The sequence below is a fragment of the Bactrocera neohumeralis genome, chromosome 3 (genome assembly GCF_024586455.1).
Source record: "Bactrocera neohumeralis isolate Rockhampton chromosome 3, APGP_CSIRO_Bneo_wtdbg2-racon-allhic-juicebox.fasta_v2, whole genome shotgun sequence".
Lineage (NCBI taxonomy): Eukaryota > Metazoa > Arthropoda > Insecta > Diptera > Tephritidae > Bactrocera > Bactrocera neohumeralis.
Window position 1 is genome coordinate 44,088,142 of NC_065920.1, and position 5,737 is coordinate 44,093,878.

Below are 5,737 nucleotides of genomic sequence, written 5' to 3' on the forward strand. Positions count from 1 at the left end.
CAGATAGGAACTCCGGAGACCCTGTAAAATATGCATATAGGGTTTGTCCGGAATGTAATAAAACTGATTTTTTTTTCGCCGCGACTGTACTTCGGAGAGTGCGCGCACCGACTGGATTCGGTAGAGGGCGTTCCTAGCTAACGAACGAGCGGCTGGTCAGTTGTCTCCGAGCACCTAGAGAGTCAGGACAAACCTTTGCTCTAGACGTGTTTCTGTGAGTGGTGCAAACCGAAAATGCAGCGTTCGTTAGAGCAGACTCAGTAAATCTGCAACAGAGACGTTTGATATGATCAAGAAGGCTAACCCAGATGTTGCTTTAGCAAGAAATTGTGTGTTTCGGTGCCACCAGGCCTTTTTGGAGGGCCGGGAGGAGGTCGCTGATGAAGACCGGAAAAATGAGCAAATCCAAAGTGAAAACAATGCTCATTGTCTTTTTTGACATCAAAAGCATCGTCTGCCATGAATTTCTTCCTCCTTAGACAAACCAAACGCCAAATTGTACTTGAAAATCCTGAAGAGACTCAAATGAAGGGTGAAGATGATAGGCAAGCATTTTGTGACGACAGAAGGGAGCCACGCAGCATGCACCTCAGCTCACAAGGCTGTTCCGGAGAATGTCTTCCGTGACACCTTCAATGCGTGGAAATCGCGCTGACAGCTCTACATCGACGCAGAAGGAGCCTGTTTTGAATGTTTTTAAATAATTGTAACGATTGAGTCAATAAATTTTTTTAATCGACTCATTCCTATTATATTCCGGACCAACCCTGTATATATAATATATTCGAACTCAGCACTTCATACTGAAAATGACAAATCTTTTCACTGCATTAATCTGAATAAGTCGGCATAGAATGAAGTAGAGAAACCTGATTGTATTATTAGTTTTACAAGACTCTACGTTACATAACCCTTCTTTATAATAGGCGCTTTTCTTCAGTAATAAATTTGATTTGTGCGGTTCTCCTAATTATAGAACGGAGACACCAGTCATGTATGTTACAAGGAGAAAAAAATAATTCCTGTGGATATATGGATGCCATTTTGAATTGAGCTGCTTTAACTAAATGTCAATTAGACTGCTTACTTATGCTAACAGTGTAAGATATAGATTAGAACAACAAGTTAACTATATGGATCTCAAGCAATTATGTCTCCTATTCCAAAAGTTTTCTCGATTTTCCATTTAAATTTTTGGCCTGCGATATTCTAGTATACAATATCAGGCAAAATCATTGAGTCTCGTTTTAAGGAAGTGCTATAACCTAGAACAAATTAAATTAAATCGCCAATTTATACTACAAGTACTTTCCTCGAACACAATTACTGTACAGACTGACCTTTCTTCCTCGAAAAATAAATTTTTGTCATCAAATAAAACAAAAGAATTCTTTATAATTTCATTTTGGACTTTCCCGTCAGTAGCAATTTCACTTTAACGTCGGATATTTAACTACAGCGACTTCGTCCTAGGAATACAATCTTGTCACTTTAATTTCTCACTACTTTTCAAAGCAGATGACCTTATCTCTCAAATTATTATCCATGTTGTTTTAAAATGTACCTCATAGTTTGCCTATCAGCATACACTATTGACTTGACGTAACGTCCGCACAAAATTGGGCAGGGAAATCGACTCAGATTTGTATCCCCTTGATAAGATCTTTTCTTAGAATGATTAGCATGACATTAAAACAGCACTAAAATTGATTGTTCCCCTTGATTGTGCCCATAATTCAGAAGAACTATACGAAGGCAGATAGCCTAGAGTATAGTATCTCAAATGGTGCTTTATTTTAGACTGATACCAAAAAAAAGTTACTATCTAGGGACACATCTAGTGTGGCAGATGAAATAGACGATTTCTGCAATTTAAAAAAATTTCAAAAATTGTCATAGCACTAAAATTTCGCTGACATTTTTAAATTCTTCAGTTTAAAAAAAATATGGCGGAAAAATGCACTCGCCAGTCAAACTATATTAGTTATTATCATTTCATAAAAGCAATCAAATATCTTCATAATAATTCGGATTTGAAAAGGGATAATCTGAGTACTTGCAAAGCCAAAAATAATTGAACATATATACATTTTCTACGTTTATTAGATCAGAAATGTTAGCCATATCTAAAAATAAAAATTACTTTTTTCTAATAAAATAATGAATAACAAAACTGAGATATTCGCTGCTTTTTAAGTTGAAACAATTATATATAGTTGCCTTATCACAATTATATACCCAACACTGTACATTTATAAATAGCATTTTCCATACTAAGCAGCCTACGCTTAAGTCCAGACCGACTTTATTAAGTTGTAAAAATTGATTACAACAATTTCAATATAATTATCAGCTTTAGCACCGACATTTCTATGGTCACTCAATCGTTGCGCAAGCAAACACGGGTAAACTAAACAGAAAATACCGTGTAAACACCAGGAAGAACGCCAAGAATTGCGTACGCTCAGGTGCGGTGCTGAAAACAATAACAGCAACAACAATAAGCTGAATTGATTGAGTCACTTTAGTCGCTTTCGCATTGCATGTCTGTCGACAGTTTGCTTGTGCGATTTTTAGCGTTTTGCTTCATTGATTTTCATATCAAATTAATTAGGAAGACCACCCAATCGCCCACGTACGCCTAGCCGCCTAGGCTGAAACAATCGCGCGTGCATTTGGCTGTGCAATTCAATGTTTAACTGCGAAATGAAAATCAATTGATGTGCCAATGATTAGTTATCCGTTCGACTGATTTATTGTTGCGTTTATTTGCTGCCTGACTGGCCACTGGTATGAAATTTGTGCAAAAGGCGGGGTTTTTACTGTAGTTGTTGCGAAATAAAAAAAAAATGTACAACAACAAAAATGGAGGAGGAAACATCATTTTGATTACGGATTTTATTGTTTATTTTGCAGCTGACCTAATTTGGGGAAAAACCTTGTTAAATTGAGAGGAAAAGCTACAAAGTTATATTAGTTAGGCACTTTATACTTCAGTGGCCTATCTAAAAATTCAACAATCGCTACTAAATTTTATTTTTATTTTGGCATATCTCTGCATCACCAAGTTTTTAGTGGAATATACCCATCTACGCTCAAAACACGTGCTACATTTATACAAAATCAGTAACAGACTATATTTTACTTCAAGTTTAGTGCTAAGAGTACACATTCAAACTCAAATTTGGTATGCCCAAAGCTCTTTGAGAGTGTTGGCAGGTATTGGAGGTTCCCAAGTTCACATATATAAACGACTAAACATTGATTCAAACGTAAGTTTCTAATATAGTAAACATGGGCAGCAATCCACTGTGTTATACATGCTTTAAGAGTCCTCTAAATCAATATATTGTCACTGTCTGCATATAAAAGATGCGATTGGAGCATTAAGCAAAGGATTTTTCAATTAAAGTAGTACAAGAGTAGAGATAAACAAGAAGCCTATCCACAGTAGTTTTTATACAGTTAAATATTATGGTGAAGAAATCGACCTTCTAATACCAAATCCTACTAAATTGAAAAAACACATTATCGATACATACTTTATTGCAATGTATAATACTGTAGACACTTCGCGTAATGAATAGAAAAATTTCACAAAACAATAGGATATTGGCCAAGTTTTGAGAATCTTTTGATAACTTCTACTGCAGTGACTACAATCAAAAGCAATCTACAGGTATTTGTATCTTGAAGCATGTTCGTTGAAGCCATGCTTTCATGCGAAAAAGAGCGTTCAAGCTCGCATTCTTCTCAGGAAGTGTGCAGAATTTGCGAAGAAAACTATAAATTATATAAGTCTACATCGCAGTTCTTCAACGTTTCTAATGCAGTAGTCAGTAACTTGTTGTCTATTAACTTTTGCCTTTGTCCCCATGGTACTGTGACTTCACCTTGGAGCGTGAAACGTTCCACGACGCTGTGATTATCTAAAAGGCCTTTGAATTAATCTATCAACCAGTCAATAAATTTTTCTATTTCTTTGGTTTTCAAAGCACATATAGTAGTTTTTCTGGAAGCGCAGGATTCCTATGGCACACATGTTAGAACAGTTAGCTTAGAAACCTTGACTATTCCTTCATTTCGAAGGAACCATATGAAGACGGGTTAGCTATAGTACCTGAACTTTAGAATTCGTCCGAAAAAGTAGTAAAGGATATTTTTTTTAAGCATTTGTTTTTAAAAAGAAATAAGAAACATATAATTTAAAGTTATGGACAAGAATTAACCATTATTATTAAGATAAGGGTTTGTCATTATGTTATGAAAACACTTTCGGACAAGTGACCGCGTCGGCTGGCTCGAATAAATTACAGTGAAGAAGCTCAATATTTGATAAATTTTGAACCTAAGGTCAAAACTTTCAAACCCTTCATCCACAAACAAGTCATTACTTATGGCTTTATAGCGTTCCCCATTGACTGTAACATTATGATCGGCTTCATTTTTCATCCCTGCTCATAGACTACTCCAACCAGTGACTTTCTGAGGATGTAGCTGCGTCTCAACAATGGCATATGATTTATAATCACACCAAATGCGATAATATTGTTTATCAACGTACTCATTCAACTTAATGTGAGCTTAATCGCTGAACAAAATATTCTTCTAAAAATTGGGAGCGGCCACCTCAAAAATATATATTCTCATCTCCTTCGTTACTCAGCAACAATAGGTTTGCGGTGCGTACTACATCTCTGAGAAAACGAAATATCCACAAGAGTACACGAGTTATGAAACCGATCAACGGTTGCTCGAATTACTGACTCTGCTGTGCGGTTATGTGGACCGAATATTGGACGCAGTGCGGGATTCACCACGGATTGACGTATAGAACGACTTAACGCATTTTACGTAGAGAACAAAATACAGCTTGTGCCAGAAATGAAGCCACTCGACCTTCCCAAGCCACATCACTTCGCTCTATGGGATCTTGAAAAGTTCCAAGGCGATTCGACGTTTTCGAGCCAAACTTTGTTCAGCGATGAGGCTCATTTCTGGCTCAATGGAAATTTAAACAAGCAAAACTGCAGGTCCCTGAAGAGATTCAAGATGCTGCCATTTTGTCCTCTAAAAACAACGGTTTGGTGTGGGTTGTGGGCCGGTGGAATCATCGGTTCCTATCTTTTTAAAAGTGATGCCGGTGAGAACGTAACCGTCAATTGCGACCGCTATCGCCTTATGATAACCGACTATTTGATGTCTGCAATTGAAGCTCGTAATCTCGGCAACATTTGATTTCAACAAAGACGGTCCCACTTCTCACCCATCACATCAATCAATCGATTTATTGAGAGAACGCTTCGGTGAGTAGATAATTTCACGTTTTGAGTCGGTCGATTGACTATCAAGATCGTGTAATATTACATCGTTAAACTTTTCCCTGTGGGGATATGTAAAGTCTAAAGTTTATGTGAACAAGTTACAAGTCGAAATGCTCGAACGAGTCATTGAAAATTGACGCAAGGAATGGACTATTCGTAACGTAGCCGCGGCCAACATTGAAAGAGATAATCTTCAAAACATAAATGCCAAAGAATCTTTTATCGAGTCATAATAAACATTTCCCATTAAATTTGAAATGTCTGGAATTTATCCTTAAACAAGTAAGGAAGGGCTAAGTTCGGGTGTCACCGAACATTTTATACTCTCGCATAGTAAAGTGATAATCGAGATTTCATTATCCGTCATTTACATATTTTTCAAATACCGTATTTGTGTAAAGTTTTATTCCGCT